This window comes from Pelodiscus sinensis, chromosome 21, assembly GCF_052426305.1.
Source record: "Pelodiscus sinensis isolate ZL-2025 chromosome 21, ASM5242630v1, whole genome shotgun sequence".
NCBI classification, from domain to species: domain Eukaryota; kingdom Metazoa; phylum Chordata; order Testudines; family Trionychidae; genus Pelodiscus; species Pelodiscus sinensis.
In genome coordinates, this window is record NC_143072.1 from 26213507 (window position 1) to 26239658 (window position 26152).

The following is a 26152-nucleotide window of genomic DNA, read 5'->3' on the forward strand; positions in this document are numbered from 1 at the left end:
GAGTAGAAGCATGAAAGGGCATATGAATTCTTAGCATGTCTGGCATGTAAATACCTTGCAACGCCAGCTACAAGCGCCATGCAAACACCTGTTCTCACTTCCAGGTAACACTATAAATAAGAAGCAAACAGCATCATTTCCTGTAAATATAAGCAAACTTGTTTGTCTTAGTGATTGGCTGATCAAGAAATAGAACAGAGGACTTGTAGGCTCTAAAGTTTTACACTGTTTTGTTTTTGAGTGCAGTTATGTAACAAAAATATCTACATTTGTAAGTTATACTTTCATAATAAAGAGATTGCACTACAGTACTTGTATGAGGTGAATTGCAGAACACCATTTTTAGTTTATAATTTTACAGTGCAAATATCTAATAAAAATAATATAAAATGAGCATTGTATACTTTATATTCTGCATCGTAATTGAAATCAATATTTGAAAACAGAAAAGCATCCAAAAATGTATTAAATTAGTGTGATTAATACCAATTAATTTTAATTGTGATTAATTTTAGTTAATTGCATAAGTTAACTGTGACTAATCAACAAGCCCTATCAAATTCATTTGATAAGAAATTTATATACTGACTAAATATCAGTATTACCCAAAACTAAGTTAAATGGAGGCAGGAGAATTTCAAATTCCATACAAAGAAAAGATGACTATAAAGCTTGCGATCTAAAGTTGCTTCGCTAAGATGCCCCTGGGGCGAGAATGGTCACCTCTCTCATCCCAGACGTCTTTCCCGGGTAGTACGTATCAGTGGACTGTGGCCCTCCAACTGTTTTAGGGAGGCTGCTCCCATCTCTGCTGAGCGTAATAGCAATTCAAAATGAAAAAGGCAAAATGATCCTGCAGCCAACAAAACAGTCCAGCCTTGTCCGTTCCCCCTTAAGAAAAGAGGTAAATAACCTGTCTTCAGGGGCTCCAATGGCTCTGGGCTGCAAAAAGGAGAACACAGTACTGATGGGTCCCTCTCCCTCTTCAAAGGGTCCAAGCAGCACAAGATCTTCAGCAGCTTCCCTGGTAAGCAGCCTTTATTCTGTGGGGCTAGGGAGCTTTGGGTTTGAGCTCTGCCTCCCTTCGAGCACTGCCCTGCACTGGGCTTGGATCCTCGCTTTCAAGGAGCCACACCTCTACAGGTCTGACAGGCCTCACAGATGCACCAGGCTGAGGCTGACTGTTCCCAGAGGAGCTTTTTAACACCTTCCTGACTGGGGAGAATGCTTGTCCCTAAAAGCAAGGAGAGGAGAGGAACATGGGCATGTTTACTTCCAAGTGGGATGCGCTGAACAATATTCTGCCATGTACCTGTAGTTCAAAGAGCAAAAATCTTTTGCATCCACTCGCCAATAGCTGGAGTCAAAGTCCAATGGTACAAGTGATGCTATTTATCTGTACCCTGTACACCTTACTCCATTCATCTGAAGAAGTGGATTGTGCCCACGAACGCTCATACCACCATCTACATTTTTGCTAGTCTCTAAGATGCTACGAGACCATTCATTTTTTAAGTTTGTTGGTTAGGGAATACAGTTCTCAGAGCACCTGTCAGACCTGGTCTTCTCCAGTACTTCAGGTTGTACCACTCAAACCTACAAAGTCTTTCAGATGACTTTAAAGGGCAGTAAAGAGCAGTAAATGTCAAATTTGAGTAAGCATTCAGATCTTAGAACTAGTGTCATCTGAATCAAATTGACACAACAAAGCTATGATGGGCTTGTGAGGACTTCTTACAAGATCTACTCTAATTTTAGAAATGACCAGGGGACACGTGTCTGTGCTAATTAGTCAGAGAGAAAGATATTTACAGCTTCTTTTGTAGGGCAACAAGATAACAAGTCCTGAAGAGCACTTGTCTTGCCCAATGGAAAGGTTTCAGATTTAGTAAAACTGATTTTGCAATCAGACACACACCACTAAATACTTGGAAAAGAGTTGAACCATTGTAACACTGCACCCCCTTATTTTTAAAAGAAATGTGTTTAATACAAATTTGCATAATTCAGAAAAAAATCGGACCTATTATTGGAGAGCTTACAAACCCCTGAATGTGCATATTCTATTTGTGTGCATGTATCATTCCTGTGTTTAAGAATATGAAGTATAAACCTGTTCATTCATCTAGGTGTGCTAGGTAAAGCCATTAGTGGTACTACACAACTTAATGGCCTGGTACTCCACACAATGATCTGTGAATAGTCTGTTTTTTCCTATGAGCCTGGACTATGGTTGGTCCTACAAAGACATGTGACTATGCCACCTGGTGCTGGAATCCATCCTGAATTTTGTATTTTTCCACAGAGTTGGGGGGAACTGAACAAAAACTTCCTGCCCTGGTGAACATCTACATAAAGAATGGGACAAACAATGATTATCTTCAGCTGACTGCAGACTGCTCCCCATCCAGCGAGGATACATAAAAACACCTGGAAACAGAAGAACTCATAGGACGAGGGTGGACAGAAGCTACTGGATTCTCAGCTGTGACCTGAGAAGGACTTTACCTGAAAGAAGAACTAGGGTGAGAAATTATTATTTGTAACAACATCTCTTACTGCATTAGGCTTAGCTGACATGTTTTGTTTCACTTATAACTTTGATCTGTCTTATCACTTGCAACCACTTAAATCCTACTTTTTATACTTAATAAAAATATTTTTGTTAATCTAGTATAAATATTTTCACTTGGGGGAACAACAGTTGATTCATAAAGGAAGTTCATTGATAAAGGAAGTAAACTTTGAGCTTGCGCCATATAAAACTTTATGTAGAGTAAGAGATTTATTTGGCGTTTTGATCCCTTTGGGGCTGTGCGCTTAGGTGCTGTGTTGAGTCCCTATGACTGAGCCTTCCCAGAGCTGAGCTGTTCTTAGAGTCTGTGTTGCTCTGCTGGGGGCTGTAACCCCAGCTTGCTAGGGGAGACCAAAGCTACTGGCTCAGCAGGAGAGGGTAGTGGGGGGCTCCAGGGAGCAGACAGGAGGGCTCGGTGGTGATCAGCCGATCAAGTGACAGTCTCAAGGTGATCTCTGTAACCCAACCTGTCTCACCAATGTGCCCAGGTTAGTTGGGTTCAAAGAGACATAAGCAGCATATAATGATATCTTACGACAACCTCAGTAGAGAAACGAAACACACACACCCACAAACCTCTCCAACTCAGTTTCATATCAACTGACATGTCTTTACATCACATACAAAAGGAAACAGGGCCTCCTCGGGCTTTTCAACTAACTAGAGAAACATAGGATAGATAATTTAAACCAACAATGGCTTATATATAAGAATCAAGATCCTGGGTCAAAACAGAACACAAAGGTCTGAGGAATATCCCAACCAACAGCAAACAAAGATTAAATTGATGCCTCAATGTTTAATGGCATTCTAACTACAGGCCATCCTCACTGTAAGTCCAAGATACATTCAAAAAACCATGCATAACTTAAAGAGGGGCATTTTTTTCCCCCATGGCTGACTTCCATTTCCACAAATTGTGGAGTTGCTTTGCACAATTTAAGAGCGGAGAATGAGGGGACTTATAACGCATCAGTTCCTATAAGCTTTAACGACTTTAGTGCAGAACATACATATACTAGGGATGTGAGCAACTAGTTGACTAGTACCTTGATTAGTCGCTTCCCCCACCTTGCTGCCTCTATCGGGGGGGAAGGGGGGGTACAGGAACTGACATAAAAGCCGGTTCCCCCTAGAACCATCTCCACAGGGGTAGTGGGGACCTGGCATGAGCCGGCTCACGCCCAGTCCCAGATGCTGTACCTCTGCTTTTTAAATGTATTAAGAGCCTACCAGCTCTTAATCCATTTAAAAATCAGAAGGACGGGGGGGGGGGGGGGGGACCTGGCACAAGTTGGGACAGCTGATTCCCGGCCCGCTCTGGGTCCCTCCTGCTGCACTTTAGCCTTTTAAAATGTATTAAGAGATGACAGGCTTTTAATACTTTTAAAAGGCAGAACCTCAGAGGTGTTAGCTCCCCAACCAGGAGTTAACCCCGCTGTGGCTCAACTAGTCATTGATTAGTTGATTAAACTAAATTTAACATCCCTAATGTGTACCAGGGAGACCTATAGCAGGGACACACTTTAGTCCTATATTTAGACAGACCTTGATTTCCAAGCCACTTTGGCATGAGTGATAGTAATCAGCAGAAATATTAACAGTGCATTATTAGAAATTAAGTCATTTCTAAACCTCTTTATGTCTCTTGTACTAGTTTAGCTTTGCAGTGGGGATTTGGGCAACATAAGGTAGTTCTAGCTTTGCATCCATGGAATCCATTTTTGTTAATTGTTTTCCATTGTGCTTTAAGACTGTGTATACGGAACATTTTCTGAAATTGCTGTACAGTCATAGACACGCCACCACTGGTTTTACATTCAAGTTGACTAACCATACTCAGAGCAAAGTCAGGGGACACGATGAAAATACCAGTGACTGGTTAACATTTACATTCCCACAGTTCCTCGCACCTATGGAGCTGCACGGTAATATATACACACTGGTCAATTAAGAGGGTTAAAAATACCTGCCCAGAAATCTTCTCTGCCTGATTGTTTCTTTGTTTTGAGGAGCCCTGTTATTCACCTGGCTACTCCTTATAATAGAATTACATCAGTATGCTGAATTCTTACAAGTGACATAAATGTGCAATATAAATCACTTGCACACTGAAATATCTTAACACTAAAGAGCAGAAATTATGCTTTTTGTCTGAACCCTTTTAAGATCCTTAGATCTCTACTCTTTCCCTACCCTACTTGCAAGAGCCTTATGTCGGCAGATTACTCCTAGGTTATTTCAATTTTTGCAAGTAGTGGAGATGACAATAGCTTTAAGCAGTTAGTGTCTGTCATTGCACTAAAGAAAAATCCTCTGGAGAGAGCTAAAATTACTTGCCTAACCACTACATACATGAGTTTTAAAGTACCACCAAGAATTTTCCAATAGTGATCCTTAAAAACTCTATTACACTGTTAATCAAAAATGTTCACAGCTTTAGGCTGTACAACAGCCTAAAGGAACATGAAACATAGTGCTAGTCACATACAACTCACAAAATCCTCCCCAACACCATCGACTGCAAATGTACTAGAAAAAGTCAAGCTAATCAGCACTTTGGTTTTGATCACTCATGAAATGAAATCCTAAGTTACACTACATTCAAGAGTTAGACCTTCAGGATAATTTGAGAATAGGGCCACATTCACATTGCCTGACCAACCATTTCGAAAGTTCAAGAAAGGCAAAAGATACAGTGCTGTCTATTCAGCAACAACGTAAACATTTCCAGAATCTCTTCACGGATAGGACATCAGGCAGCTTTACGCTTTTAATTCTTCAGGCTACGAAGTTGGGTATAGAGCCACTGAGAACCTGAAAAATATTTGCTCCGGTTTTTTGCAATACATTAAATGCACTACAATTGCAAACTACTTAGCCCAGCTACATAAAAAGTTTACTAATCAGATCTTCCTATAGCCACACTAAATCAACTATGGCTCACTTCTGTGGCCACTTCTTCTCTTTTACATTCTAATTTCTTTTTATCATAAATTATAAAAATCCAAATATATTAATAAGGTGTTCCTTTCAGCTTCCTTGTCAAGAAAAGCTTGCCCACTGCATAATGCTGAGGTGGATCAAATAAACCACTCAGTCTAACAACACAGTAATAAAGGACAACCTAACTCCTGTCATATAAACTGGTCAAATGTCAGTGAGATTATAAACTGAAACATTTTATTAACACCTTAAACAATTTCTTCTTAGAATAGCTAATATCTGAGTACACAAGAGGGCTGGCTGTTCTTGTCCTAGGACAGGTCCTCCCTGGTCTGGTACCCTCAGGACCTGTTAAGGGAGTTTGTCAGACCAGGGGAGGTCGGGGGGGAGTTGTCCGCCTCCCTGCTGGGCTCCTCTCCCCAGTCTCCTGGCTTTGGAAGTTGTGGCAGCTTCACAGCCTCGCAACAGTCCCATTACCCTGCCAGAACTCCTGGTGATCTCCCCATTCGACCAACGCTCCCAGTGGCCCCACTGGCTGAAGGCTCTGGTGCCCTGCGAGCTCTGGCACCCCCACCAACTAGCTTCCCACCCTGTGGGCCGGAACACAGATGTTGCCGGACCAGAGAGTCCCAGACCACAGAGGTTCGGACTGTATTAAGTAATAAAGGCTCAAAAAGAAACTGTTACATGACCACATTGCTAAGCACCTATCAGCAGACAGAGCAAAGCGATGTGGGTAAGGATCCTACAGTGCAGTGTTGTGGGAAGGAAGAGCTGATCCTTGTGCTTCTTGGGATTCCCTCTTGACTCTGTGAGCTCTCCATGCTGAGGAATGTCAAAGCAGCACAGGAGTCTCTCCAGCCCTCCCCCGTAGCAGAAGTCTGCCTGCCACTGTGTTCCTACTGAAGGGCAGGACACATTCCAATTATTTGTTCTTTGTTCTCTAACTGGAGCAGCTCACTCAGATGTCAGATACTTCCCAGAGCTTTGAAAGGGAAGGGGCACGTGCCTGCAGGATTACAGAGATCACAAAACACTGAGCACAGCCATCAGGGCAGGCATTGTAGGATAATGGTGGAAGCCAGTTCTCTCAACAATACGGAGTCCACACTGGCTTTCTGTCAAAAATAAAAGGAGGAAAAAAAGACAAAAGGCTCTCACAGGGGTGAAAGTTGTTTTGTTGCCAAAACTGGGTGTTTCCCCCTGACAAAAGTCGCATTGTAGTGTAAATGCTCACTGTTTTGTCGACAAAAGGCAGTTTTTTAAGACAAAATGTGCCAGTGTAGACAAGGCCAAAGTTGCAAGAGGTATGCAAACTCCAGCCAAAAGGCTAAGCAAGAGGGCACATTCACACGTATCCAAAAAAAGGTCTGGTTAATTGGCATTGTTAAATTATTCAAGCCAAAGAGGTATACGGAAAATGGAAATCCAGCCCAAGTGAAGCTGATAAAAAGGAAGGCAAATTACAGTAGGAAAAAGATAAAATGAAAATGAGAAAAGCTACAAGGGAATGTGAAGGTCAAATAGAGAAATAATTTCATATTAGCTTTTAAGTGAGTGGGAAACCTGCAGAAATAGTCAGGTAATCCCCTGGTCTTCCAGAGAGAAAAGAGGAAGTTACTCACCTTGTGAAGTAATGATTGTTCTTCAAGATGTCCCCCGTGGGTGCTTCACTCTAGGTGTCGGGTCCCGTCCCAGTGCCGCAGCTTGGAGATTTCTCATAGCGATGTTCCGCCGGCTCGTGCATGCGTGCTTCCCTAGCAAGGCGTTCGCGCCTTTGATCAGCCGCTCATGAGCCGGCAACCGTCAGTTCCTCTCACCCGCTCATCTGAAAGAAACAAACAATTCCGGAGCGGGGAGAAAGGGTGGGTCATAGAGCACCCACGGGGCACATCTTGAAGAACAATTGTTACTTCACAGGGTGAGTAACTTCCTCTTCTTCTTCGAGTGGGCCCCATGGGTGCTCCACTCTAGGTGACTCCGGAGCAGTACCTAGGACAGCGTTAGAGCGCTCCGGAATCAAGACTAGCAGCACGATTAAGTACTGCTGTAGCCACAGAAGAGTCTGAAGCAAACTGATTGATTATAGCATAATGCTTCACAAAAGTCACATTAGAAGACCATGTTGCTGCTCTGCAAATGTCGCAAAAAGACACTCTGCTCAGAAAAGCTGTGGTCGTAGCAACTGCTCTAGTCGAATGAGCCCTCGGAAGAGAAGGGAGAGGCTTCCCTTGTAGTGAGCCAGTGCTGGAGGCAACAAAAACGTAACCTTGCGTTGTGTACTACGACAGTGGCAGCAGCCATATGCCCCATCAACTGTAGACAGACACGCGTGGGAATTGTCGGAGCGTGTACTACAGTGTACACCAGATCTTTGATCGCCGTAAAACATTCCGTTGGTAAGTATGCTCGTGCCATGGTGAAATCGAGTCATGTGCCTATAAAGACGAGGTTCTGGGAAGGAACTAGTGATGATTTCTTCATATTTATGAGAAGCCCCAGAGCAGCAAATGTGATGGACACTGTTCAAACCATGAGACATGTTTCCAAAAACGTCGTGCCTCTGATGAGGCAATTGTCCAAATAGGGGACGATTGTCACTCCCAATCTGCGCAGATGGGCCGTAACCACTGCCAACGTTTTGGTGAAAACCCTGGGAACACATGCCAGACCAAAGGGCAGAACTTTTGTATTGATAGTGCTCGTTCTCCAATTGAAAACAGAAGAAACGTCTGTGAGCCACGTGGATAGCTACGCGGAAATAAGCGTCTTGTAAGTCGAGGACTGCAAGACAATCCCCTTTGTTCAATGACGGAATGATAGTTAAGGTTGCCATCTTGAGACGAAACTTCCAAAGGTGTCAATTTAGTTTTCAAAGGTCTAGAATGGGTCTCCAGCCTCCCGACTTTTTTGGTGTGAGAAAATATCGGGAATAAAAGCCTTTTCCCCAGAACTGCTTGGGATCTCTTTCTATTGCCCCAATGTCAAGCAAACGTTGAACTTCCTCTTGTAGCACTTGCTCGTGAGAGGGGTCCCTGAAATGGGACAGGGCAGGGGAAGTGGTAGGGGGAACAGATAGAAAGGGAATGGAACAGCCGGACTGCACTATTTCTAGTACCCATCTGTCCGTGGTGATGTCGGACCAATGTTGGTAAATTGACCGTAGGAGATGATGAAAAAGATGGATAGTCTCATCTTCCGTGTTGATTGCGGGTAGATGGCTTGCATCCTCAAAAGACAAGTCAAATTTGCTGCTTAGTTGACGACTGATTGGTCGAACTGCCCTGTTGGGGTCGTTTGTTCTGAGGACGTGGTCTAGGGCGTTGATTGTCGAAGGGACGTGATTGTTGCCTGGAGAAATTAAAATCATATCTTCATTGATAACGTCTACATTTGAAGGAGGAAGTGAACATCCCAAGTGTATGTAGAGTGGTGCATGAATCTTTTCCCGAGTGGAGGACTTCCTCGGTGTTTGCCGCAAAAAGCTTAAGCTTGTCAAACAGTAGGTCCTCAACCTTGCTTTGCATCTCCTTTGGGGCTCCTGCAGATGACAGCCATGATGATCTCCCCATGGCAATACCTGTGGCAGTAGCTCTAGCCATTGTGTCAGCCATGTCCATGGCTATCTGCAGTGCTGTACTACATAATGCGTAACCCTTCTTGGACTAGTGCCTTCAAGAATGGCTTCTTGTTGGTTGTTCGGGAGATGACGAAGTAACTCCGCTAATTTGTAATAATTATCAAAATTATGGTTTGATAGATGGGCCGAATAATTTGCGATGTGCAGTAGAAGTGTGGCTGAGGAGTAGACCTTCCTACCAAAAATGTCAAATTTTTTATTGTCCTTGTCCGGAAGCATATTTTTGTACTGTGGCGCTTTAGCCCTACATTGTGCTGTGTCCACTACTAACGAGTTAGTCTGAGCATGATTGAACAAGAAGTCCAATCCTTTCGCCAGTACAAAATATTTTCTGTCGGCCTTTTTACTTGTAGGTGTAACCGATGTTGGGGTCTGCCATATCTCATCCGCCACTTCCATGATCGCATCCTCAATGGGTAAGGCGATCTTTGCTGAGGCCGGTGCAGCTGCGGCACCGCTTCCGACACCAGCGCTGAAGCTGCTCTCGCTCTCAGCGGTGGGGGCTCTCTGATGGCCGCCCCAGCAGATTGTCCAGACGCCCGAGGGGTCATTTTGGATGCCCCTGAAACCGCTGCAGCTGCTGAAGGGAGGGATCGCACTGGGGATGGCTTCGATCACTTCGAGCCGGCTGGTCTTGGGGAAGCTGCCCTATGTTTTTGTTCGGGGGCTTTTGTGGCTGCAGGAGGGATCGGGTCAGGCTGCAACACCTTCCCGAACATCAGCATTCTTATCTTCATCTCCCGCTCCCTCCGGGCTCTCGATGTTAATTTTCTACAGTGAGAGCACTTCTCAGGGACATGAGCTTACCCCAGGCATCTAATGCAGGTGTCATGGCTATCAGCCTTTGGCATGGGCTCACGGCATTCCAAACACTTTTTTGAACCAGCCGATCCACGTATTTTCAAAATGAGTAAAGAATAAATACCTGTATAAGCCCCATGTGAAGCCTTGTCAATTTCACTTTTAGCGCTTTGCGCAGCGCTTTAAGAGAAGCGGCTTGAGGAAAAAAAAATCTTTTTTTTTTTTTTAAACTTTCTTATGAACAGAAGAACAAAGTAGCAGGAACAGGACTAATACTAACAAATTTAACTATTTACAGATGCAAAAACTTACTGAAAACATTCTGAAGAGAAATACTCAGGGAGCTCCGACCACGACCTGAGGCAGTTGAGAAGAACTGACAGTTGCCGGCTTGCGCCCTAGACGATCGAGATATAAAAGGAGCAATCAAGGACGATAAAGCCATTGCGGATAAACTAAATAATTTCTTTGCTTCAGTCTTCACGGCTGAGGAGGTTGGGGAGATTCCCAAATCTGCACCAACCTTTGTGGGTGATGAATCTGAGTAACTGTCCCGGATTGAAGTGTCATTAGAGGAGGTTTTGGAACAAATAGAAAAACTTAATGTTAACAAATCTCCAGGACCGGATGGCATTCATCCAAGGGGTTTAAAAGAACTCAAATGGGAAATTGCTGAACTATTATCTGTGGTTTGTAACCTATCCTTTAAATCGGCTTCCGTACCTAATGACTGGAAGGTAGCCAACGTGACACCAATATTTAAAAAGGGCTCTAGAGGTGATCCTGGCAATTACAGACCGGTAAGTCTAACTTCAGCAAATTAGTCGAAACAATAGTGAAGAATAAAATTGCGAGGCATGTAGAAGAACATAACTTGTTGGACAAAAGTCAGCATGGTTTTGGTAACGGGAAATCATGTCTTACTAATCTATTAGAGTTCTTTGAAGGGGTAAAACATGCGGACAAGGGGGATCCAGTAGATATACTATACTTAGATTTTCAGAAAGCCTTTGACAAGGTCCCTCACCAAAGACTCTTGTGTAAATTACATTGCCATGGGATAAGAGGGACGGTCCTTTCTTGGATTGAGAACTGGTTAAAAGACAGGAAACAAAGGGTAGGAATAAATGGTAAATTTTCAGAATGGAGAGGGGTAACTAATGGTGTCCCCCAAGGGTCAGTCCTGAGACCAATCCTTTTCAACTTATTCATAAATGATCTGAAGAAAGGGGTAAGCAGTGAGGTAGTGAAGTTTGCGGATGGTACCAAACTGTTTAAGATAGTCAAGACAGAAGCAGATTGTGAGAGACTCCAAAGGCCCCTGTATAAAACTATGGTACGCCCACATCTTGATTACTGTGTACAGATGTTGTCCCCTCACCTCAAAAGAGATATTTTGGCCTTGGAAAGGGTTCAGAAAAGGGCAACTAAAATGATTAAGAGTTTGGAACGGGTCCCATATGAGGAGAGGTTAAAGCGACTGGGACTTTTCAGTTTAGAAAAGAGGAGACTGAGGGGGGATATGATAGAAGTATATAAAATCATGAATGGTATGGAGAGGGCAGATAAAGAAAAGTTATATATTAGTTCCCATAATAGAAGAACTAGAGGACACCAAATGAAATTAATGGGTAGCAGGTTTAAAACTATTAAAAGAAAGTTCTTCTTCACACAGCGTGTAGTCAACCTGTGGAACTCCTTGCCAGAGGAGGCTGCGAAAGCTAGGAATATAACAGAGTTTAAAGAGAAGCTAGATAATTTCATGGAGGTTAGCTATTAGCCAGGGGATAGAAATGGTGTCCCTGGCCTCTGTTTGTCAGAGACTGGAGAAGGATGGCAAGAGACAAATCGCTTGTTCATTGTCTTCGGTCCACCCTCTCTGGGGCACCTAGTGCTGGCAACTGTTGGCAGACAGGCTACTGGTATAGATGGACCTTTGGTCTGACCCAGTACGGCCATTCTTATGTTCTTATATATCCGCGCGGCTGATGAAAGGCGCAAACGCCTTGCTAGGGAAGCACGCACGTGCGAGCTGGCGGAGCACAGCTTTGAGAAATCTCCGAGCCGCGGCACCGGGATGGGACCCGACACCTAGAGTGGAGTACCCATGTGGCCACTCGAAGAAGAAACAGCTATTAAGGAGGATAAGGATATTGGAATCTAAATTATTTCTGTGCCTCAATCTTCATCATGGAGAAAGATATTTCACACAGACCTACACTTTTCGGGTAATACTGATGACGTTTGGTCACAGACTCATGTGTCAAAAGGGATGTATGAACTTCAACACCACTAAAAAGAAGCAAGTTGCAATGACCAGGCAAGAACATGTCCAAGAATTCCAAAGGAACTTAACAATGAAGGGGCTACACTGCTAAAAAAATAAGCAATCTTTCACTAAAATCAGCCACAGCACAAGAGGGTTAGATAGAAATAATGGCCACTGGCAAACTTCACAAAAATGCTCTGGGTGATCAGTAATACACACCAGTAAGTTTACAATAATAAGAGAAAAACTGACTGAAGCAACAATTATAAAAATTGAACTGTAAAATACCTAGAAAATTATTATGAGTTACGGACAAATCAGCATGACTTCTGTAGAGGAAAACAGGGTCTTTCTAGTCTACTAAGATTTTTTTGAGTGTGTCAACAAAATAGAAAGCAATGAAGAATCAACCAAAAATTTAACTCCTTGCAAGAAACTACTATGAAAGTTAAGTAATCATTGGCTAAGAGGTCATGGTACTGTTATGGATTAGACACTCTTAAAATACAAATCACAGAGTAGGAACTACATCATTGATTTTCAACATTAAGATCTGTGAGTGTGAGTGTGAGTGTGTATATTATCTGGAAAAGTGAATTAAGAATGAGCTAACAGTTTGCACACAATAAAATGATTTAGGTTAGTTATGTCTACCAGCAACTGTAGAAGATACTAAAGAGGAAGTTAAAAAAACGAGGCAAGTAGACAGCAAAATGGCAGATGAAATTCAATGTTGAAAAACGCTAGATAATCAACACGAAGAAATAATGTATACTAGCTGAATTATAAATTAACTAACTCAAGATGTTATGATGTACAAGGAATGGGTTAGAAAAATAATACTGAAAATATAATGCCATTACATAAATTTATGGTACACTTACAGCTGTATACTATGTTCAGTTCAGGTTATGCTATCTCAAAAAAGACATAGCACAAATACAAGGGGACTCAGAAATGGGTGGCAAACATTCAAAATCTGGGGAAACAAAGTACATTGAGAGAGGAGATGATATATAGGTAACAAAAAATAATGAATAGTATTTTAAAAAGTAAACTTGGGTCCTACTTACCCCCTCAGACTTCAAGAACAAGGGAATACACAGTAAAAGTTTAATGCAGCAAATTTAAAAGTAATACAAATAATTTTTAAAAACAGCACAGAATTAAACTGTGCAACTCAATGCCACAAGATATCCAGGACAAGATTGGTAAAAACAACAAAAAAGGATTAGACATTTATTTAAAAAATGCAGTCAGATTAGACAGAATTTTTTCCATGGTGTTTTAGCACCCTCCTTGAAGCATATCATACTCAGAAATAGGATATAGGACTAAACTGGACCATGCGTCTAATTTGGAACAGCAGTTTCAGTGATCACTAAGCTCTTCGTGACCTGATACAATTTCCTTGGTTATGAGAAAGTAGTTAACATTAGCAGTTTATCAGATACATTAAATGCCAGTTTCTAAGAAAAAGCCTACTGAAAAACTGCATACCAATGATCACATATTTTGCTACTTGCTAGTAAGAATTATATTTGAAATCTGGTTCACTACTGTACAAATATGGAAAAGCTGTTGAGAACAGACTGTTTAGTGAAAGGCCAATTTCTCCAGTACAAAGAAATGGCCAATCGAAGCATCTCAAAAGTGGATAGCTGAAAGAGTTGTGCCATGGGAGGTATCTGCTGAACAAGATTCTGGCTTAACAAGGAAGTTCTGTGAATGGTATGACATACAGTAATTCCTCATTTAACCGGTGCCCGCTTAACACGTTTTCACGATAGCACGACTTTTTTTTTTTAGGGAATGTTTTTTGAATTACACGACCATCCCCGGAATAACACGATTTCCCCAGCCGGCCTGTTGCTGGTGGCTGCGCAGGGCTTCCCCCACCTCCCTGCAAAGCAGCAGAGGGTTCGCTGCATACCCCGCCGTTCCCTGCTGACTCCCCCTTGCCGGACGCTTTGCCCTCTCTCCTCAGCCCCAGCTTGCAGGCCGGCGGCTGGGTTTCCCCAGCTGGCCCGTCGCTGGCGGCTGCGTGGGGCTTCCCCCGCCTCCCTGCAAAGCGGCAGAAGGTTCGCCGCTCACTGTGCCGTTCCCCGGCGACCTCCCCTCGCCGGATGCAGTGCGGGTCCCAGCAGACTTGTCACAGGGGCATACTCCCAACCCAATCTCCCTCCCCTTCCCCAGAGCAAAACACCTCCCCCTCCCTGCTGTAACCCAATCCCCTCTCTCCCCCAACCTTATATCCCGATCCCAACAAACACCACCACTTGAAACGCAACCCCCACCTTTTCCATTATTTTCAATGGGAAAATTGACCCCTCATAATACGTTTTCACTTAACACGATCATTTTCTGAAACATATCTATAGTGTTAAATGAGAAATTACTGTATTTCTCTGTCACAAGCAAGGACATATGCACGGTTTGCTTATAATGAGCTTAGAAATAAGTTTTATCAGATTATCAGTGTTCATAAACGGAGTATATTGAACATCTATAGTTTACACATTTCGACAACACAGCAATTGTCCTTCTCAGCGATAACCCCCCCCCCTCAAAGCAAGAGCAGATAGTCCACTTTAGTCCATCTCATATTGAGTATTTATCCCTCCTATGCTCACATGACTGAGCAGAACAAGTTAACTAACGTGGGAAGAGGATGAGGCAAAAACAAATCCTGCCTTTGTTCTCCTGTGTAGCTTAATGGAAGATGCACATCCCTAGACAGATTTACAAGGACTGGAATCTCTCTCTCATTTTTGTTTTATAAATAAGGTGCCTAGAACCTATTTTTTGGTGTACTTAGCGCTTTATTTGTTGAAAGCCTGGCTCTGACTTCTGCTGCAAAAATAAGTGCTTAACATTTCTGAAAACATAGAGTCTCAAGTAGTGTTCCCTCTAAGCTGTGTGATAGCACAACTTCACAGGTGATTAATCAGCCCCACCCAGTTATCAAGGCAGTAAGGAGCCCTGAGCCTCTGACTGGGTGGGGCTGATTAATCACCTGTGAAGCTGTGCTGCCCCTGTAGCTTGGAGGGAACACTGCTCTCAAACTGGAAAAATTAGACACACGATTAATGGCCACCTGGGAAAAATTTGGTTAAGTGACTTGTTAACCATCACATGGGAATTGTGTGGCAGAGGCAGGGATAGATTCCAGTTCTCTAGTGAGGCATTCAACTGCCTTAACCATGAGACACCCCCCTTTCTCTTTATGCATCTCCCTGCCTTATACCCTATACACTTTCCAATCCTGCAGAGTTGTGCTCCCTGCCCACTACTGACTCTTGGCCCTCAGGGACTCACCATCCAGCCCATTTCACAAGCCTCCACAGACAGTATCCAGCCAATCCACCTCCAAACTGTACCCGCTCATGCTTCATGCACCATCCATGCGCTTTCTCTTGTGTCCCACCCCAACATTAAGTGGCAAGACCTGCTACTGGAATCCTGGTGTGCCAGACTGTACTCCACTCTGGTCTCATGGTTCACTGGGGATATAAATTGTCAGCTGCTACACAGGCGTGTAGCTGGATCAGTTCCTTAATTCCCCCAAAACCTGGCCCTTCCTGACAAGAGAAGACTGGCATACATCTATATGGAATGTGTCAGAGCAGAGATTTGATATCTGGGCTCCTCTGTGTGAGGTTAATATCTTAACCATTACCCTCCTTCCTTTCCTCCCTCCCTCTTTACAGGAATAAAACCAAGCCAAGAGTACTACACTTGCAGTATGTATGATAACTATCCTGGATTTTTATTTTTTTTTTTACTTAGATATAGCCACACGTGATGATCTAAGCACATACACTCTTCAAAACTACACAGTAACAAGAAGGACCAATATTCATAAAATAAAGATTCTCCCATTTCATCCCCCAAAAGAAAACACTCATCAACTATTCTCTTCCATCTATTCTACTCTCACCTATTTGACTCAAGAGCAAAAGGCTTTTGCATCACTCTGTGAGACATCTTGTCTTTGTTTTTTGAGAGATTACATTACGCAAAGGGCACGAAGCTACATTCTCCAAGTGTCAAAACTTTGCTGACTCCTCTAACACCAATCTATTTTGCGACAGAACAGCAAAGACTAGTGGATTTGAGAGTAGAGAATGCAATTTCTAGCTAAGTTCAGCTTGGAGTCTCAATCCTGACTGGCACTTACGGATACCACTGTATGATAAATATTAAATTAACATGTAAATCACATTTAAAAATCTGAAGCCTGAATATTACAATGATGGACAAATGACATGGGAATGAGAGACAACAATGAGAGTCAACATTATGATCAAAACTTGCAGGTTTTTCTTATATCAACACTTGCAAGTACTTATCAAACTGAAGAGTAGAATTACTTCTAGTGTAATATACTTCGTGAGTGCAGAAAGCTCACTCACCTCCCTAGGGAGCCTCCATCCCTAGAGGTTTTTACATCCTGGCTTGACAAAGCCCTGGCTGGGATGATTGAGTTGGGGTTGGCTTTGCTTTGGGCAGGGGTTGGACTCCATGACTCCTGAGGTCTCTTCCAGCCCTTGGATTCTATGAGCTAGGAGGCTTGTAGGAGAGAGAAAGATTCTGAAGCCTGAGCCTGCTATAAGGCCTGAGGCCTGAACCAAAGTGAGCAAATGAGCCCTTGATTAGAGATTTTTTGCATGTCAGAGTTTAACTTCCTCTTAACTAAGATGACAGTTTAAGATAATTTAACAGCAAATTCAAAACTAATGCAGATGAATACATCAGCTTTTTAAAACATGTTCTGCAGTTTTTCAGAGAAGATTAGCTAACCCTTTTCTTATTTTGATGTATTAATAATTATCCTGCAAATAGGAAACAAAAGATGATGGCCTCAGTGTACAGGTGAGGGATTTGTTTGGAAATAAAAACAAATGTTCAAACACAGTGTTCACTGAAACAGGAACTATCACACTCAGTTTCACTGTGGATAAGCCAAAAATGTGTTAAAAACATTTTCAAAAATTATTTTTTTTTACATTGATTCTTCAACCTGTAGGAACGTGGTTGGCAAGAACCGTCCCCTACCCAAACGTACAAAGGTCTTTTGACTGGCATCAATACAGAAAGGAAGAACTTAAGTTATCCTAATTCATACAACCAATTTTACATGATTTTAAGTAGAAAAAGGTAATTCCATCTGTGACGGGGAGGCCCCACCCCACACTCAAGCTCAAGGAGTCCACTTGGCCCAGGTGGCTGAGGGGGCCCCACCCCAGCAGGGCTTGCTCCCAGAGCAGCCCAGCTACAAAAGGCTACAGAGCTGCTCAGTTGGGGCAGACCTCCGAAGGAGAAGGAGCTGCTGCCAGACATCCAGAGTGGCAACTGCTGCAACCAGAGCAAGAGGTGCTGGACCAACTAACCAAGCCGCCACCTGCCTCGGGCCGAGCCCGACCACAACGCAGACTATGCCGTCCAACCCTCCTAAACATGGGCACTGCACCCACTGCAGCTGCACGAGACGCCAGGGCTGGGAATGCCGCTACTACCGCCAGACTTGCACCTACAGGTGGGACCACTGCAGGCAAGGGGAAGGGGGTAGGAAGCGACCCAGGGCAGGGAGCAAGGAAAGGCCTGGCGGGCTCGGTGAGTTTTGGGGAGAACTCCCTGCTGAACCAGGGTTGGGAACCTCCCACCACTGATAGGGCCCTGGGTCGGGGTCTAGTGGAGAGGGTGGGCCCAGGCCCCCCTACCCCTTGCCCCCAAAGCCTGGAAGGAGACTGGACCATTTAAAGGGCTAGGCCCAAGGACCATATTTCCCCTAAATCAGGACCACCACACATTGGGACCAGGCCAGAAGGCCATATTTCCCCTAAGACTGGGGCATCATATTCTGTGGCTAGGCCGGGGAGTCCTGAAGAATGCCCCGGGCCCGGGCAACACACCTCGACACCCTCAATCTCTTCTTTTGAGGGGAAAAGGCAGAGGGTCTCCTCCCCAATACCCCATAGACCCATCTGGATTTCGGAAGATACTTGAATCCCATGTGCCCCCACACCAGATCTGGGGCCTCTTGCTCCCTGCTATTACCTCCAGGACAGTGCAACTGCGTGGAAGTCATGCTACGTGTGCTACCTGGACCATCAGCTGCCCCTGGGATCCCACACGAAAGGAAATGGAGTTCCACAGCACAAAGATGGATCATGAAAATTGAATGGAGTTTAAAGCTGCATCGACTTTCCCTTTTGGGAACTCCTCAAAGCACAGGAGGGGAAAGAAAATGTACATCTCCTCTACCTTTTCACTAGTGGGTCACGTGGCACTGCTGATGGCCTTTTACTAGGTCTGACAGAGAAAGGAGTGGTAAAGGACTCCTCCCTCATCCTTTCATCTCCACAGGCATATGACAAGACAACAATGGACTCCTCTGGTCTCAGAAGTATTAGCCAGTTGTTAAAGTTGAAAACGAAGTCAGACCTGGGTCTATTCTCAATATTGCACTGGACTTGCTGCGTGCCTCATACTTTCCAGATCTTGGTTTTGCCTATAAAATAAGAATATCCTATACCACCATCCTCAAAAAGAATTTTTCATTTGAATATCTCACAAGTGTTTGTAGAAGTTGGGGGTAACTTCATTTTACCAATCAATAAACTAAGTCAATGAAGACGACGTGTCATGTCTAATGTCATGCTTTGGCATGGCAAATCAATGGCAAAGGTGAGAATAAAGAGTCAGGTCCAAACCCCAGTTCCTTACTCTAAGCACCGTACACCACTACGTTCTGCAGCCACCACAAAGTGCTTTAAGATCAAAGATGAAAAGTGCAATGTAAACTACTATTATTTGATTTTATTTACCCTTTGCAGAGTGCCACTCACTAAAGCTAGCAACTTTAATTGTTAATTCTACTATATTCCACCTAAATATTATCTGTACCATGAGGCATAGGGTTCAAATCTTCTGCTGCAGAGACTGGATGACTAGCATTGATTGTGGTAATGGGATATAGACCCTTAAATCTCTAGACAGAGTGTCTGAATTCAGCCCAAGGGAGTGGTGACCAAAGGTTATGTGAGAATGAACTATTTAGAAGCATGAGTGAAATGAGTATGGTGAGATCCATACAAGTCCCGTGAGATAAGTATCCACATCATAAAAAACAGTGTCACAGTTGTCAATAAATGCCTTCCTTGTTGACAGTCTCAGCAGAAAGGACAACAATTTAACAGGCATGTCAACTGAATGATCGTCTTTCCCTTATATGCTTTCTTGAAGGGCACTGGTGAGGCCCAAAGATGGATAAATCAGGGATTCTTGCATTACCACTGCCTAGACTCCACTTGCTCTGAGGAAAAATGAAATTCCAGTCTCCGCAATCTCCAAAACTGTCAATCTGATGCTTTTTATGAATACCGAATTCCCATACATACAAAAAGAATGCTCTTTGTAGGTTCTGAATCACCTTACACACCACCATATCCTGCTGGTGACTAACTGAACAAGAAGAATAATTTCATACCTAGCAATCTGATGCCTTTGTTCTTATGGAAGTTCACAAGAACAGATTATGCTTTTTGCTTTCCATCAGGAACAGACACGAAAAAAAAATCCATATGTTTCAAGGAACATTTATTTTATTAAGAAAGGATGCACTGGCCAGCTGTTAATAGGGGAGGTAAGATGCCCACTTCACAGAGTCCTTGGACGTATGTTGAGAGAAAAGTAGAACTTCCCGATACTTTAGGAAGAAAATGAAGAGCTGCCCTGACAAAAAAAATTAAAAATGTGAGCAACTGCCCCTAATAAAACATGCAGCTCACTCATACGCCCAGCTGGATATAGAGTAACTGAGAACTTCAGTGTCATGAAACATTACTTTCTGAAGGTAAACTGTAAAGAACATCGAAGAACAAATTAAGGTTCTTGAAAGTAACATCATAGAAACATCATAGAATCATACAGAAAGAAGAGACCTCAGGAGGTCATAAAGTCCAGTCCCCTCCCCAAGGTAGGACCAATCCCAATTAAATCAACCCAGACAGGGATTTATGAAGCCGAGACTTAAAAACCTCTAAGTATGGCGATTCTACCACCTCCCTAGGTAACCCATTCCAGTGCTTCAGCACCCTCCTAGTGAAATAGTTTTTCCTAATATCCAACCTAGACCTCAGTAACTTGAGACCATTGTTCCTTGTTCTACCATCCGTCACTACTGAGAACAGCCTCTCTCCATCCTCTTTGGAACCTCCCTTCAGGCAGTTTCAGGCTGCTACCAAATCCCCCCTCACTCTTCTCTTCTGCAGACTAAACAGACCCAAATCCCTCAGTCTCTCCTCATAGGTCATGCACTCCAGCCCCATCATTTTGGTCACCCTCCGCTGGACTCTTTCCAATGCATCCACATCCTTTCTATAGTGGGGGGCCCAGAACTGGACACAATGCTCCAGATGTAGCCTCACCAGTGCCAAATAAAGAGGAATCATCACATTTCTGGATCTGCTGGCAATGCTCCTCCTAATGCACCCTAATATGCCATTAGCCCTCTTGGCTATAAGGGCACACTGTTGACTCATATCCAGTTTCACATCCACTGTAATCCCCAGGTCCTATTCTGCAGAACTGCTACTTAGCCAGTCGGTCCCCAGCCTGTAACAATGCTTGGGATTCTTCCAGCCCAAAGGCAGGACTCTGCACTTGTCCTTGATGAACCTCATCAGATTTCATGTAGCCCAATCCTCTAAACTGTCCAGGTCACTCTGGAGCCTATCCCTGTCTTCCAGTGTATCTACCTCTCCCCCAGCATAGTGTCATCTGCAAACTTGCTGAAGGTGCAATCCATCCCCTCATCCAGGTCATTAATAAAGATTAATAAAACCAGTCCTAGAACAGATCCTTGGGGCACTCCACTAGAAACTGACCGCCAACCTGACACTGAGCCATTGATCACTACCCGCTGGGCCCGACAGTCTAGCCAGCTTTCTAGCCATCTTACCGTCCATTTATCCAATCCACATTCCCTTAACTTACTGGCAAGAATATTGTGGGACACCGTATCAAAAGCTTTGCTAAAGTCAAGACACATCACATCCACTGACTTTCCCATATTCACAGAGCCAGTTACCTCATCATAGAAGCTCATCCGATTGGTCAGGCACACTACTTGTCCTTGGTGAATCCATGTTGACTATTCCTGATCGCTTTCCCCTCTTCCAAGTGCTTCAAAATGGATTCCTTGAGGATCCCCTCCATGATTTTTCCGGGGACTGAGGTAAGGCTGACTGGTCTGTAGATCCCTGGATTGTCCTTCTTCCCTTTTTTAAAAATGGGCCCTACATTTGCCTTTTTCCAATCATCCGGGATCTCTCCCGATCTCCACGAGTTTTCAAAGATAATGGCCAAAGGCTCCGCAATGACATTTGCCAACTCCCTCAGTACCCTCGGATGCATTAAAATCTGGGCCCACGGATTTGTGTATGTTTAGCTTTTCTAAATAGTTCCTAACTTGTTCTTTCCCCACCAAGGGCTGTCCACCTCCTTCCCATACCACGTTACCTAGTGCATTTGTCTGGGAGCTGATCTTGTCCGTGAAGACAGAGGCAAAGAAAGCATTGAGTACTTCAGCTTTTCCCACATCATCTGTCACTAGGTTACCTCCCTCATCCAGTAAGGGCCCCATACCTTCTCTGATCACCCTCTTATTGCTAACATGCCTGCAGAAACCTTTCTTGTTATCCTTCACATCCCTTGCTAGCTGCAATTACAATTGCGCTTTCACCTTCATGATAACTCCCCTGCATTCTCGAGCAATATATTTATACTTCTCCCTAGTCGTCTGTCCAAGTTTCCACTTCTTGCAAGCTTCCTTTTTGTGTTTAAGCTCACCATGGATGTCCCCGGTAAGCCAATCTGGTCGCCTATCATATTTGCTTTTCTTGCTGCGCATCGGGATGGTTTCTTCCTGTGCCTTTTATAAGGCTTCTTTAAAATACTGCCAGCTCTCTTGGACTCCTTTCCCCTTCATGTAAGCATCCCAGGGAATCCTGCCCATCAGTTCTCTGAGGGAGTTTAGGTTCGCTCCTCTGAAGTACAGGGTGCGTATTTTGCTACTCTCCTTTCTTCCTTTGGTCAGGATCCTGAAATCTAACATCTCATAATCACTGCTTCCCAGGTTGTCACCCACCTCTACTTCCCCTACTAGTTCCTTCCTGTTTGTGAGCAGCAGGTCAAGCTGTGCATGGCCCCTGGTTGGTTCCTTCAGCACTTGTACCAAGAAGTTATCCCCAACATTCTCCAAAAACTTCCTGGATTGTCTGTGTCCTGCTGTACTGGTCTCCCAACAGATATCAGGGTGATTAAAGTCCCCCATGAGAACCAGAGCCCGCGATCCAGAAGCTTCTCTCAGTTATCTAAAGAAAGCCTCGTCTACCTGCTCCGGTGGTCTATAGCAGACACCAACCACAACATCATCTATAATGATGCTTGCTGCCCAGTTGCCCTTTCTAGAGCTAGATGATTTCTCAGAGACCAGAAAGCTATTCTTTAATACTACCAACAATTGCCATTTGCACCAGGCAGCTGGCACTGTTCATCATTTGCTACTTACACAACTCCAAGAAACAGCTTCTTTGCAAATGATTTGACAGTCACTACAGGTTGATCCATCAATGGCTATTAGCCAGGATGGGTCGGAATGGTATCCCTATCCAGTGTTTCTCTGGAGGTGGGTGACAGGGGAGGCATCACGTGAGGATTACTTGTATCCCCTCCCTCTGGGCATTTGGTATTGGCCGCTGTTGGCAGGAAGAATACTGGGCTGGATCGACCACTGACCTGACCCAGCATGGCTTTTCTTATGTTCTCTATTCCGGCACACTCTGGCCCAGCAACATCCATGGTCCAGCATGATTTTATTTAGCTGGATGTTCACTTGTCTTGGGTGTTGTCAAGTTTCTCCACAGTCCCATCAATTTTTTTTACAGCTACCAATCATGGCTCTCAGGGTTCTGTGCTGGTATTTAACTCCAATTTAGCCCTAAATGTCTTCTAAGAGTCCAGTAAGCAGTGGAAGTGTTGATATTGCTACTAGACAATACTGATCTCTGATTCGGCACTGGTCAGGTCCCGATGGTGCCGCACTAGACAGGTTCAGCCTGTATTGTTAGAGGATGATATGATCCAAAGAAACTATAGAAGCTAGTCCAATAATTCTAGGAACTCTGATTCTAGAAGAGTAGAAATATCTATATCAGGAGAGACATCACATGCAAATATAACCAAAGAACTACCTCCAGAAAGCTAGTTACTGCTAAACTAATATAGTGTGCCTTGGGAAGACGTCTTGGAGCCAAATTACATGTATTCTTATGTTACATTTCCCAGGATATACGCAGGCTGATTTTGTTCTCATCAATAAGGTTGCTGGTTATGGTTGCTCCCTTGAATCTGGCCAGGAGCCCAAAGTAATTCTTGGTAGAATGGTGCTGCTGATGCTACCACGATTTTTCTATAAACTTCTTAGGCAGTAGTTCTCAATCTGTGGTCTACACTGCCTTGCAGGTGAGCTGCGGCTTGAGGCTCAGCCCCCTCCCATCTGCAGTGGGGAGCCCACGCTGGCGCTCCAACCCTGCAACATCCCCCTGCAAGGTTGAAGCACCAGACCCAACTTCTTGCTGGGGAGTGAGGGGGAAAGACATCCCTGAGCCTCACCACAGGATCCAGCTTGCAGTGGGAGCAAAGGGCTCCATGCACTGCCACTCCCCCTGCCCCGGTTGGGGGGCAACGGCAGTGCAGGGACTTGCTGCCTGGAGACTTTCCCTGCTGCTCCCATTAGCCGGAATCATGGCCAATGGGAGAAGCAGAAAGCGATGTCTGGGAGTGGCAGAGGGTGCAAAGCCGGGAAAGCACAACACCCCCCCCCCATTGGCCTCATGCTCAGACCCCGAACTCCCATCCCCCTTGCATAATGCCCCCAAAATCCCGCACCCTTATTCCTAGCCATACTCTGGAACCTCTCTTGCTCCTGCACCCTCCCCTTCACCCTACCCCCAGCCTGCTCCTGCACCAAACTTCCCACCTAGACCCCCCACCCTCAGCTTGCTCCTGCACCCAGCAGGGCCAACAGCCACAAGGTGGGTGGCAGCTCCACACCGTTGGAAAAAGCAGGTCTTAGGGCAGTAAATCCTTAGCACCGCCCAGACCATTATTCTGGTCCTCCCTAGCCCTCAAAGCTATGTGGAGTGGTACTCCGGCACTCCCACAACAGTTCCAAGGAGCTCCAGGCTCCTTTGAATCAGAGAATACTAGAACCGGAAGGGACCTCGCGAAGTCATCAAGTCCAGGCCCTTCCCTCACAGCAGAACCAAGCATCATCTAAATCATCCCTGCCAGGTGTCTGTCCAACCTGCTCTTAAATATCTCCAGGGATGGAGATTCCACAATGGCTGGGCAGCAGGGCAATCACACCCTTTCTCCCCGTCAGTGGGCCAGCCTGAACTCTACTTCGCACCATCACTCCCTGCTGCACCCATTTTGTCATCATAGGTTGTTGGCTGGTGGTCCACAGAAAGGGTTGTGTTGAGCCAAGTTGGGCCATGTGCCAAAAAGTTTGAGAACCACTGATCTAAGGTGTCCTCTGGTAGAAACTGACAGAAGAGTAACAATGCATGCTGCATGGTGCTTATTAAAATACTTCCAAATAAGAAGTAGCATAAAGAGAGGAGGAAAGGTACTTGAAAAGAAAATACAACCCCTATGAAAAAAAAAAGAATGGATACTTATTTGTAGAGTACCCATTACCAGTCACCAATCACATCTAAGCTCTGATGTATATCACAATATATAAGATACGGTTTACAATGCAGAAAAAAGCATACATATTTTTATTTTAAAGAACTTAATAGGATAAATGGCAAAGAACATCTATATGCGCTTGTCTGCTTTCTACTAAAGCCATACTATGTAAAGTAAAGCAGACAGCTTTCTTAAAAAAAAAAAAAAAGTCAGAGGTGGAGGAAGAGCTGTCAGGGTCCTCATTTTTCACATTAGAAATTCAGATCTTGTCTCCTCTGTTATTTTCCTAGAAGACACGGCACTGGAGAATGAGTATAACCACAACACCAGAAAGAAAAAACTGGGCACATGAGAGGGGAAGGGGCTTGTCATCCAATAGCTTAAAACTCTTGGTTTGCTTGCTTTTGTTAATACCTGTATAATTCAAACATCTGACACACATTTGGGAGAAAAATTCCCACTCCAGCTGTCTGGCCCTCCAAGAAATCTCCCAGAAAAAACAGGGAAGGCAAGACAGGATATTCTTAAGAGAAAACAAATATTTCAGACTTTCTTCATAAAGCAGGAAAAAATAAAGAGGCACATACCCATTATTTACCCATACACAACTTTAATATCACATCATAACTGCAGTTTATTTACAGTAATATATTGATTTTGTTTTTATAAATCAAGAGATTTTTACTATGACCAAAGTGGAATAAGATGCAACAAAACTAAACAAGTTTAAATTAGTACAGATTTGAAATTCCTTTTCCGTATAAAAGTCTCTTTCATATAATGCAGTTATTTTGAAAAAACATCTTTCTGGGAGGGCAACATGAAAGAGAGAGGGGTTCCGGAATGCTAGACATAAAAATAAATTATACACCAGTGAGACAATATGTTTTCCATAGAGAGGAAGATTTCATACCTTGCCTGTATTCATCAGACAGAGAGAACACCCTCCTGCTGAAATATGCACGCTGACTACAACATGCCACAAGCAGATGTGTTGTTCATGGAATACTTCCAACTGACAGTCTAATGTGAGTGGAAAACTGAATGGTAAAGATTCTGAATGCTGAACTACTTAAAATTATGTATATTGTGCTAGTGTCAGAAAGCCCCAGTTGGGACCTGAAAACAAAAGACAACATGGTCTCTGCTCTTAACCTTT

The 26152-nt window shown here is 43.9% G+C and overlaps 1 protein-coding gene across 2 annotated transcripts in view; it reads right to left on the reverse strand.

Annotated features, from left to right (window-relative positions):
* Nucleotides 1–26152, reverse strand: part of TAOK1 (TAO kinase 1) — a 126945-nt gene that overhangs the window by 86120 nt on the left and 14673 nt on the right. The gene's annotated exons all lie outside the window — the stretch shown is intronic.